This window comes from Anabrus simplex, chromosome 3 (genome assembly GCF_040414725.1).
Source record: "Anabrus simplex isolate iqAnaSimp1 chromosome 3, ASM4041472v1, whole genome shotgun sequence".
Taxonomy (NCBI): Eukaryota; Metazoa; Arthropoda; class Insecta; order Orthoptera; family Tettigoniidae; genus Anabrus; species Anabrus simplex.
Window position 1 is genome coordinate 409,497,527 of NC_090267.1, and position 13,369 is coordinate 409,510,895.

A 13,369-nucleotide genomic window follows, 5' to 3' on the forward strand; every position below is an offset into this window, starting at 1 on the left:
AGCCACTCTTTGCAAATATCACGTCTAGGAACAGAGAAATGGTTAAATGAGATAAGATTCACTGCTGTCGGACCTCTTCTCTATCGGTGTTGTTCCGCACCAAGCCTGCCTTGGTGATGAACTTCCTTTATTTTTACTTCTCCTTAACTGTCGTTGTCGCCGTTAGCGATAACATTAATAATATGTGACGTGAAACTTATAGTTTTCCCTTGAAGATGGCACTCTAGCTGACTGTGTTGTGATTCAGCCTGTCTCTCGCTTCACGAGTGTTCAGTTGTTCTGTTCGTGAACCCAACAATGGAGGGTACGAAAATGATGAGCAAACTGGGATTTAAAATGTGCTTCTTGATCTATGAATTGCTCCTAACTTGGATTTACTTATTTGAACTTTCGGCGCTCTGCTGGGAGTTGTTATTCTGATTGACGTAAATATATTTGAGATTCCGGATGTGCTGCTTCCAGATATTTCATTTTATTTTATTTCAGGTGTCATAGTTAGAAGAACGGCTGTATGTGATTACATTTCCGTAGTCCTTTATTAACTGTCTTCGCGGGCCCTTAGTTAATTTATTTTGTGTGTGTTCAATTTTTTCCTTTCTTTGTTTGTGTGCACACGTGCGAGAGCGGAGAGTGGTATCTACCTATCCGTTTGTTTGTGTCTGTGTGTTTGTGGGTTTTGAGATCATGCACTTCTGTTTTCTCGTCGTTTTGAATCATAGTTGAGCATTGATATATTGTACGATTTGAAGCTACGGGGTTCAATCCGTGCTTGTCCACGTGAGGCAATTTGGATAACCCGGGTAGCGAGTCGACGAATGTTATGACTATTATTATTATATTTGTATCAGCCTTGCCTACTTTTGCGGCGGTCCTGCATTGTATCTGCGGTGTTTGAACCAAACTCGTGAGTCCATGACATCCGTCGCCATCCTGCGCGCACGTATACGTCGCGTGCCTTGACACGCCTACCTAGTCTGGGTCGATCTTTATATTGGGTCTCTGTTCTTTTCCGTATGTATGTGTGCGTGCATGTGCTGTATGCCTGAGTGCGGTTTATCGTACTGTCCGAATCTCGTAATTTTAATTTTTCTTTCTTTTCCTTTTCTTCTTAAGTTTTACTTAGCCAGTTTGGGCCTGTGTGGTGTGCAATTTTATATTTCTAGACCGTTATCTGCTCTGTTGTCGGTGCTTGTGTTTTGTTTTTGTAACTGTGACAACATCTTCTTGAACAATGATTCTGCTCCTTTGGAAGGCAGTGCTTTTTGCATTGTTGTTGTGACGCGCTAGCATCGAGTTGACGCTCCTTTGGAGCACGGTAATTTACAGTAGCGGCGATTGGGGATTAGAATTGGGGGGGAATATACAGACAACAGAAAGTAGCCGGGTTGAGAGATATAGCGGGCGGAGTGGTTGTTATACACATCAAAACTGAACAAAAAAGCTACAAAATGGTAAGGTTTTGATGCTCTTTGGTCGAATTTCGACAGAAAGGTAAACGCTGACAGTTTACTAACTTAAATTCGGCAATAATAGTTTTTGAGATTTTGATTCAATACTATACTTTCACCAAAGAAACCCTATTACACACGTATTAATATTAAATAGGAGTACGGCGTGATTATAAAATTAAAAAATAATTTAGTATTTGACTACACTCTAGGAAACCAACAGACAATATTAAAGAGACTGCCAGACTGACAAATTCACACGGCAAGCAGGTGGATCATACTTCAGTGTCCACGACCTTGGCAAAATGTACCCCTGTTGCCCTTCCTCATAGCATTTGCGAAGTTTCCACTACTTGCTGTGGCGCTATACAAATCAGATAGCCGCGACGAACGACATTTTGTGCGTATTTTTGTTAATAATTTTGTTAATAATCAAACATTTGCACACATTGCTTTTAATATTTTTTATAATTCCTAGTTTCAGTCGGATAAAATGGAATAAAAATTTAATGTTTTCTCTACAAAGTGGGGTTCAAGTGCCCTCCGTCGCCCCCCGTAGTCGCCACTGCGGAATACAAACTTTTGATATGTGCGCGGTTCGTATTCATACGATTATAATATACCATGGTGGTACCAATTTCTGGGTTTTTTGAGTAACGTGTTCCACCACTGCTGTAGCCAACGGAGGCCCAAGGTGGCCGGGCCCCCCCCCAAAAAATTTCCTGAATCTAGAGCGAGGATCATCCATTGTTTTATGTACGGTACGAACAAATTAAAAACGTACATCGAAATGTTAATTTAACGTAGCGACAACAATCTACTAGCAGGGCTCAATAGGGCCATACATAATTCTCCATATTTCTACTGCTTGAATGAAAGGAAGACACTTAGGATTGTGATGCGCGGGGATATTTCCCTGTAGAGGTCTCACTATTGAGAATGTAACCGTGTATTGAAAAATGTCAAGACATGAAGAAAGGGGCAATTAGCAAGGGATTACTCAGTAGGGGACCGGAACGTGACCACCGAGATAACGGGGGCGACGGCCAGAAACAGTTGCAAGTTTACAACATATGTCAGCTTTTGCATATCGGTTCCAGGAAACAACAATATCCTAGGGATCCTCGGGTGAGATGTGGTGTGTTTAAGTTGCAGCGTTGGGAAGACTGTGACAGGATTGTGAGCTGCACGTTAGTTCCTCGTTTTGTGCCATATAAGTAACTTTTTTTGAATAGGGACCGTTTTGTCACTGAGAAGCCAACACTATGTGCATCCTCGGTAAGTTATAAAAAAAGTTTTTTTTTATTCTTACAGTAGCAAGACAATCGCGGATGCGTGCCTAAGTTCGATAGCTAGGCCTATTTATTTTGTCAAATGCCCGGAGTAACTATTTTGTAATTGGCGGGCGTGATAACTCCGTTCCAATGGTTCTATCTTCTCATCAGGACGGCCCAGGCTTGAATCGCAGTCGATGCATGAAACATTTTTTAAACGGGAAGTCACGTTCAATTGATACGGATTCTACTTAAAACACTAGATCCCGTTCCTTACCTTTCATTATACATTTGAGCCAGAACCGCATCATTTATGGTGGTTTATTTTGAGTATCCAACCATTATTCGGACTTACCTAGTACCTTAAATGGTGAGTGAATGCAGTGGCGTACCCACAAAATAATTCAGTGGCCAGTAGTGTGGATACAACTTTTCCTTGGAAGGGGTTGTGAAAGGATTTTTTATTTTTTATTAGAATATGCTTTAAGTCGCACCGTAGATCTTATGGCGACGATGGGAAAGGAAAGGGCTGGGAGTGGGAAGAAGCGACCGTGGCCTTGTGTGAAAATGCGAAACCACAGAAAACCGTCTTTAGGGTTGCCGATAGTGTTGTTTGAACCCACTATCTCCCAGATGCAAGCACACAGATGTGCGCCCCTAACCGCACGGTCGTGTTCTAGTTTTTTGGAATTTCATTTACATTGGTGTGATATTCTTTTCATATTCTGGCCTCAGGAGGATAATAAAATAATAATAATAAAGAATTCTTACTTCAAATATCTTCTACTTCTTCAAACAAGAAATTATACTCTGAATTTCACGGAAAAACACGCGAAAAGCATGAGAACAAAAATAAACAAGAAGATAAACAAAGGTGACGAAGTAGACTGGTCTCAAACGTGGTCATCAAAGCGATAATTATGAATTTATTTCAGCCAAAATGCCATAACGTGACATAAATATGCATGATACACATGTTATTGTTATTAATAAGATAATAACATACTCGCGTATAGTGAAATTAAAATTTAAAACGGGCAGGCAATTTCGAAACACATAATGCAAAATATCATAGCGATAAACCAAAGTGAAAAACAGCCAAATCGACCGGGAATTCTATACTCGAAATCGACCAATAGCAATCGCGAGATTTTTCTACCAATAGGAGCTCCCGTATTTGTCACGTGGAGTCTGGTGAGCTGACGTGAGGTACAACGGCGCGCACGGCGAGTGGAGGCATGAAGTACTCATCCTGAGCGGGGCCCTCGTAAGTAAGGCCCCCACCTCTGGCTGCGAAAAAGCGTGTGACAGGGGGAGTATGTGTCCATGCGCGTACCGCCATGTTGTGGGCGCTCCACAGATTGACGAGGAGACGTATGCCTTAATGACAGTCTTCACAGACTACCGTTTACACACTCAATAAATATATATATAACCTAGGTTCTACACGTTAGCGTTATTGAAAATACGAACACACGTTCAAATGGCAGCAGTCCACACCCTTCGAGACTCAGGTTGCTTAGCCCACTGCACACCACAAAATTTAGGTTTTTGCACATGTTTGTAAAACAACGCTCAAGAGGCATTATATTTAGTGTAACGAATGAATTTAACACAGTATGTTAACAAGACAACAACTAGTTTAAGCACAAAAATTGTGAAACAATAATTTGAGTAATGTCTTTTAGTATGATAATCCTCAAAACAAGGTACAGGCTGAGTTTTGTTTTACTCCTTACAATGGTAGATAGTCTTTGTGTTCCTTTTCTCTGTTCTTGATGTGTGGGCACACACATAGCACACTCTTGAATGTTGTCTTCTTCCTGGTTCGTTTGGAGGGATAAGGGAAAGAAAATGTTGGTGAGTTAGCCTCGTCGGATTATCCCCGCTAGACGGACGACCTCCAGAAATAGATGAAGTTCTTGTAGGCCCTGCTTCAGTTAGCGAACGAACAACTTCCTGTCGAAACGATTTCAGTGACCTCTTGTCTCCTTTTAGAATCCTCTCAATAAAGAAGCAATTCAGTGTTATCACTTCCAAGAAATGGAAAATCAATTTCTTATACCATTTGATCGACCTGCGAGTGAACTGGACAGTAGTAATCATCTGGTCGGATCTATCAACAGGCCTCATTTTCTTGTTGTAGGCACCAACACACACTCATATCTTTCGTTGTCCTCCCGTGCTGTGATCTGTTTCCCTCGTATGAACCATTCCACTTGAATGTGTAGTTGTTAGCTTGCCAACTTCCCTCCTATCCATTCATCTGTCCATCTGACAGAAAAAATGATGGACGTATGATTTCCCTCCATTTCCCCTCGTTTCAGTTTTCTAGAAGCAGTTGGCAGGCCCTTTCGATTATTCCTTACTGTTCCACAAGCATGTGTTTTTTACGAGTGTATGGTCTCAAATAGCTCTGGGCTTGTGTAATAATTGTCAATATATAGGCTATGGCCCATATTCAAATAGGGATTATCATTGTCATAACTAATGTCGAAGAAAGCCCAAGGCTGCAATCAATAAGTTCCGTAGTAGCTCCAGTGTACAAGTCACATAACACAAATAATTTCAGGCCAAATCAGTTCCGGTTCGAAGGTATGTATTGTTTGAAAGACAACCGGCCCTTGAACAAAACAAGACTTTCGTCAATACAGACCTTGAAATGGATGGAAAAGACATGGGAAAATCTGTTTTATATGTTCCATAACAGGCCTAAGTTTGTACCGTGGATCACATTGAATTTGTAAGGAATTATCACTGAAGTGAAGAAACTGCAGGATTGCATTGTAGCGGTTACAAGACATCAACTGAAAAAAGATAGATGTGTGAATAAGAGGATCTGTAGACCAGTACTCGTCTACTTTATGCTTGTTTACATGGCCCATAAGCAAACTAATTATTAGGAACAGATACATTTCATCAACCGTGACATCATTCCATTTCTGTGCTCGGGCTTGGGGTGAAATTCTGGTCTTCCTATTCATAAACCGTGACTGATATAAATTAGTTTCTGCAGCTATTTTCTATACTAATGTCACTAGGAACAATTTTTTGAAAATGTCCATTTCTGAAGAATGTTTCGTCAGTGAAAGTTCCTGAATTAATGTCATCAAAGTTAAAAGCGGTTGGCGTGAATTGGTTAGTTATAGTTTCATTTTCACAAACTCTGTGACTACTAAGCGCTTCATTTACCTTTGTTCGCTTCGGACGTGGCGGCTCTTAAGACCTCATCCTCACTTCCATTTAAGTCTTCACTTATTGAATTAATTCCAGATATACCTCCTACATTGTCTTCATCACTGTCTTCAAATACCGAACAATCACTTTCATCATTCATAAGAATTTCACGAACTTTATCGTGCTTGTATGAATGTCAGCTCGACTTGGCGCAACCACTGTCAACTGTTTGCAATTGACTCGCTAAAGCTCAAGACATCCGCTTAAAAACATTTCAATTCCAGCGCTCCCCGTGGTTATAACAATAACCCAACGACTTCAGAAAATAGCCAACAGATGTCGGGAGCTATCCGTTTTTCAATCGTTGTCCAAATATATACAGTTAAGAAGATATATCACTGCAAATAGCGACACGCAATATATTGCCCCCTAACCACAGCGGCACTTACCGCTACACGCAATATATTGCGCCGTGACCTTCAAAGGGGTGTATGATTATATATCGTGAGATTAAAATTGCCTGTCTCTTCGCAGACTGGAGAACATAATCAAATATTCACAAACTCCTGTACCGATAGAAAAAATCTTAAATATCAACAAAAGGGAAACTTGTGAAACGACATTTTTCTATGAAAGGCACATAGCTTATCATTCCTCTCTGATAAGGTGATAAGTCATTACAGCAAATTTTAATAAATTCTCTGAACAGATTGTTTAAAAGATACATGACTGCAGAAATCTTCCAAAAAGTATCATATACATGTTTTATTATTTCTGAATATGAAATGCCGGCTCCACGTTGTAGGGGAACATACCTGCTTCGTACCCGGAGGACCAGTATTCAATCCCCGGCCAGGTCAGGGATATTTACTTGGATCTGAGGGCTGGTTCGAGGTCCACTCAGTCTACATGAATACAAGTGAGGAGCTATCTGACGGTGAGATGGCGGCCATCTTTATGATGGGTTAATGTTGAGACATTTATAGACTTGTTCAGGTACTCTTCAGCAGTAGGTTTCACCGTAGTAGATCTGGGAGGTCCCGGACCGCGGAAGTAACGAGACAACAACCACTACACCATAGCGAGGGCTCCCCTGCCATACGATGACCAGTAGACGGAGGGGCAGGAGATCAAGACCAAGATCATTTCACACCCCGTACACCAAGAAGAATACACAAGGGTACATCAAAGCGCCCGATGGAAAACTACGTGCCGCAAACAAGACTGCATGGCTGTATATAGGACGAGTGAATCCGGATGTAACTGCAAGCGATGTCGTAGACTACTTAAAAGATAAGGGAATCGAATCCGGCATAAAATGTGAGGAACTCATCAACAGAGGCGATAATAAATCCTTTAAAGTTGGGATTCCCTTCGAGAGGACGGAGGATGCTTACGATCCAAACTTTTGGCCAGCGGAAGTGATTTACCGGCCTTTTCGTTTTTGACCATGAAATCCCGCGAGATGCAAACAAGCAGGAAGTGAAGTTACTTCTATGGAATATTAAAGGCTTGATAAACGCCACGAACTCAACGCCAGAAAACATTTTTACCCCTATGACGTCGTAATACTGGTTGAAAACTTCCTAACTTCAGATTGGATTACGAGAAATCACTACACAGTGAACAATCTGGCAGAGCAAGGTATGGTGGTGAGGCCGAAAGGAGGAATCACCTACCTTTTAAAGGCTCACTTCACACCATTCCAAGTCATGCATAAAACAACAACGTTCTAGTAGTGAAGACTAAATTGTGCGTGGTAATATGTGTGTATTTTCAGGCTGGTTTCACATCCCACCAGATCATTGATGAAATAGGAACGGCTCTGAGTATAACGGAACGGGAGGATAACATCATCCTAGCATGAGACCCAAATTGCCGAACAGACATTACATCACAGAAGACAATAGAGGTCTTAAGCTACGTAGAAGAGGGAGGGATATCACTGGCAAACAACAAAAATCGGAAAACGTATGTATGTTATAACGGCACTAGCACCGTAGATCTCGTCTTTTCGAATCAAGGTAAATTAAAGCCAATAAAACAATCCCGACCCCCTACCGGAAACACCAACTAGTAGAAACCACTTTCCTACTCAGTCTGGTCAACAAACAGGATAAGCCAAAACATTGAAATTCTCAAGGAAGACTCTACACCAGTCCATATGTGAGACCGACAACCAGACAATCTCAGGAAGGGCCCGGAAAGCATATCTTGACGAAGCAGCAAATATGCTAGAACATCTTTTACAGGGCAAAGTTATACCAGAGGCCGTCATAAAGAGAAAATCGAAACCATGGTTTGACAAAGCCTGTTACAGACCCCGTAGGACCACCTATGATGCCCTACACACAGCTCTCAAATATCCAACTGACGATCATCTAAGGAAATACTCTAATCATACGAAGACATACAAGACTTTCAAAAAAGAAACAAAGCAACGTTATCAAGAGCAAGAGGAGCGGAGGCTGATAGCGGCAGCGGATACTCGACCATCGGATACCCCCGAGATCGATGGGAACTCTGACTTTGACATGGAGATATTCACAACTGAGGAAGTAGAGGCCGCTATCCTCTGCTCAAAAAATAACAACGCTTGTGACCCAGACAATATATGAAATTAGCACCTTAAAATCACTCTCCCAGTGTTAAAGGAAGCTATAATTACCCTCCTGAATGAATGTCTCAAGCTAGGAAATTTTCACCATAGCTGGAGAAAGTCCACAGTAAAACTGTTGTATAAATGAAAGGGAAGCACCGAGGACCCAAGCTCCTATCGGGGCATCGCCATAGAATTATCTTTATTCAAAATTCTAACAATACTCTTATACCAACGCCTCAACAGAAAAATCCACCCGAAGCTCCCGGAGGAGCAATTTGGCTTCAGAAAAGGAAGATCTACAACACAGGCCATCCAATGCCCTGACAGTCTCAAAAGGAAAATTACATGCCATATTTATAGACTTCTCCAAGGCTTTTGACACGCTCAATAGGAAAATCATTATAGAGAAGTTGGGAAAACAAATGAGAAGAAACAGCTTATCGCGAACATCTTGGCCTCAAATTTCATAGAGATAAGCGATGGAATCAAAACATCAATCCCAATAGAACAAACAACCGGTGTATTGCAAGCGGACCCTCTAAGCCCACTACTGTTCATCATCGCGACGGCAGATATCACACAGGAAGTCTCAAAGGAAGTAATTCCATATATGTACGCTGTTGATACCGTGCTGGCTTCGAGATCTGAAAGAAGCTACAATCTGCATTTGATCTGCTGCTGGAATGAGCGGAAGAAAACGAACTCACCCTAAACGAAGACAAGAATCTGTGATACTCCAGTCAACTGGGAACGTTTTACGCTCCACGTCAACGATACGATCGGCGCGGCTACGAGGGTCATAAATAACATCAGGCAGCTAAGAAAACTCTCCGTCAAAACAGCCTTGGAACATTTTCATCTCTAGGTTACACCTGTCGTAACATACGGACTGGAGAATATCTGAACACACCTCAAGTTGAAACACCTGGAAAAGCTAGAAAAACTAAAGGCGACTTTCTTGAAGAAGGTTCTGAAAGTCTCAATATTCAGTTTTGTTTGACACAGGAACTTATGATGAAAATAATCCTTTCCAAATTGAAAGAAAAAATTCAGGTGAAATAGGTTTAATGAAGGATGAAAACGGTGGAAATATGTTGAAGAATTTGTAGGTTTGCGACCAAAGATGTATGCTATTAAGTTGTGTGAAAAAGAGAAACCAACATGTAAAGCTAAGGGTGTCAAAAATGTTGTTGATCACCTTACAATTGATCAGTATAGACGTTGTCTGTATGAAGGTGAGCGAGTGACTAAACTACAAGTGTGCATCACTTCCACTTCTCATTCTGTGTTCACGGTTCGTCAATACAAACTAGCCCTCACAGCTAATGATTACGAAAGGTACATCACAGATAACAAAATTAATACATTACCATTTGGACATTACAGTCTTGCAGAGAAAAGAAGTATAACCAATGTATAGCTACCTCGCATAGTAAATTTGCTTCTTTTTGTGAGCACCTCCTATACTTCCTCATCAGTTTACCCTTCCGTATGTAAAAATAATGTAATTTAGTCTGTAGGTGATTATTAAGTAATAGGAGGAGAAGCTCATGTTTCTTCTGTGTTTACTTTAATCAATATATTTTAGAAACACTTCTGTATTTGATTAAGAAAAAATTGTGATCTTTTAGAATTTCAAACTAGATAAACATTTCACTCACTGTTTCTTTTATTCAATGTATTGTACTACTTTCTCTTTTAAAGTGCACTGTATAGTAATTCTATTTTAGAAACTTTTGTTTCTGCTGTATTTGATTAAGAAAAAAATGTAATCTTATAGAATTTCACTCGCTGTTTCTTTTATTCAATGTATTGTACTGTATTTATACTTTCCCTTTTTAAAGTGCACTGTATACTATTATACTGTAAGTTAACTTTCTATATATATTTATTTAATCTTTTTCTTTTTCGAAAAAATAAAATCCAAACTAGATGATCAAAAAGTTGTTAAAAAGTTTTTCTTTCAACTATCCTGCGCTGTCTCTCCTTTTATTCCTTGTACTCTAACTAAAGTAGGAGTAGGAGAATGAAAAAAAGAGAACATATTTCTTTTTACAATCAAATTTATTGAATGAGAGACTAGAGAGTTTTTTGTTTTTTGATATAAAATTTCGATTGAATCTTTGACTGCCACCACGAGGAGAGATCTGCAGAGACTGAATCTTTGACTGCCACCGCGAGGAGAGACCTGCAGAGGGAAAAATAAAGAAAAATTAGTTGATGGCAGAATAAAACAGAAAAAGCAAGCAAAAAAGGAAACTAATATTTATTTTCCTTTACCTTAATAATTGTTGGTCACCGTAAGACCTATCTGTGTCGGTGCGACGTAAAACAACAAGCAAAAAAATTGTTGAAATAGTAACTAATATCAAGCTCGGACGTTGTTGTTGTTGTTGTTGTGCGCACCATGAGGAGAGACCTGCAGAGGAGAAAAAATAAATTAGTTGGTAGCAGAATAAAACCGTAAAAGCAAGCACGAAGAAAAGGATGCCATTATATCTATTTTTTTCTTCACCTTAATAATTGTTGAATTAGTAGCTGAAATCAAGCTCGGACGTTGCTGTCGCTGTTAGCTCCAGAATCCTGACAAGCATGGTGTAAGTTCGCCTTCAGCTGATCTGGTAGATACTGCCAGAGCGCACTTAACTGATGTTGTTCGTAAATAGATAATATGTTTTCAGGGAAGAAAGCCCACTCAAATTTATTGAATCTGCTCACACCTTCTTTCTTAAATTTGTTTATTACTGAACACACTATTGTCATCACACCATCTGACGATTTTAACCAACTATGAACTGCGTGAACGTTGAACATAGCACAGCTGCCTGAATGTCTTGCAACATGTGGTAAATGACGCGGACAATCAACAGGGAAACACTCGTTACGCATTGTTCCTAAATCGGGTACACCTTCTATAGTGTTCAAGTCAATTATGCATGTACGATGATACTCTCGCTGTGCTAATAGACGTAATTCATTAACACAGTTGCACACAACCAGACATTGCTATTGTTGATCACTGAGAAGACTGAAAAACGACGTAAGCGTGAAAAACGACGTAAGCGTGAAATCTAAATTAGGTACACTCATACCTAATAGAGCTGTAGATAACACATTTTTAGACGAATCTATATTACAACTGGCTATCTCGTAAACTCCGGTAGGTAACTTCCGAATGTCAACTATCACTCCTCTAGGTTTTGCACTCATGGTGTGCTTGATATCGAAGAACTGAAGCAGAGAATCCTCTCTCTCTTGTTTATATACACTGTTATAAAAAGAAGAAAAACTCGCGCAAGATTATTGGAAGAAAAATACTTCATTCGTTAGTGGTTTATAATTTATTATGCGGTCATGAATAATAATGCAATGCAGAGTAGTGTTGGCTGGAATAGGTTCGTTTGTTTCAATTTCAACGCGAACATCTACACTGGAAGATTTTATCGATTCTACCTGTTCCATGCAATTAATAACAACAATAGGACAATGTGATTGAAATTCACTTCGTGATATATTAGGTTCGGAACGATTATCATCAAGCTGATAGTACGCATTACGAAACTTGATAAACATATCATAAAATTCACAGCAGTCGCCATTGTTAAAATTAGATACAGCCTTTTCATATGGATAAAAGTTTGAATTTAAGAATACGCCAACGGATCGAATATTACAGTGATCGAACAGAGAAGACGAAGCATTAATTTTCTTACGATCGGTTTGGAAAGCAAGCATAAAAACTCTCGGTTTTTCTATTTGTGACGTAGTCATAACAATCCAATTAATTTTCGTTGAATTTGGAATAGTAGGTAACTCGTGATAACTCCACGAACGAAATGCTAGAGGAATAGAAGGATTTTTTGGATTAACTTTACGCGTTTAACTTCTTCCTCGTCGTACAGTATTAGAGTTGGTAGCTTTATATACATTTTCCGTACTTAGACCTTAGCAGTATCTTCCGCGTTGGCTGAAAACAGTGCACATTTGTCATCTCTAGAACGAATAAAGATAAATTCAAGTTTACATTTTATGAATGGTTTCCTGTAGTCTTCCAATAAATCGCAAAGAAGACGCAGTGTGATGATTGTATGAAACAGCTTTGAAGTGCGTGGACAATATTAGCTTCGTTTGGTGGTGTGGAAATTGAAGGAAAATAACCGGCATTTTGCACGCTAGCACTTCATTTTTAGAATAAGAGGCGAAAGTTTTTATAGCACTAGTCGTACCTACACGCCGAGTTCTTTCAATCTCTTTCCCATTCAATTCAATACCAATTTCATCGAAGAGATTTGCTACAAAGTTTGGATCGGGAGCGGCTGTAACTGAAGGTGTATTATCTGCGCTTGACCTAACTATTTCACCTTCGATGTGAACATCAGCTTCAGAGGGTAAAAATATATGTTCTTGGTTGTGTACAGGAACTCGAATTTCATCGTTGTTTTCATATTTCGTGCCCGCATATGGATGATAGCACCTTACTTCTCGCCTGGCAACTCTGTTGTCGAAAATAACTTTGTCCGTTACGTTGAATATATTTCTCCTTGATGTTACCGTGATTGTACACAGAAAGAGACTAAAGTAGTTTTTGGTAGAGAAAAAGAATATATATGCTTCATCTTATAGTATTCGGTAGCATTGTAGAAAATATTTCCGTGTTCTTTCATCGGAAAGATTTGCTGCGAAAGTTTGATCGGAAACAGTTGAAGTTGAAGGTGCATCATCTGTGTTTGATTTAACAATACCACCTTCTATGTAAACATCGGCTTTAGAAGGTACAGGAACTCGAATTTCATCGTTTTTATATTTCGTGCTTGCATTTGAACGATAGCTTCTTACCTCCTGCCTGGCTACTCCGTTTTCAAATACAA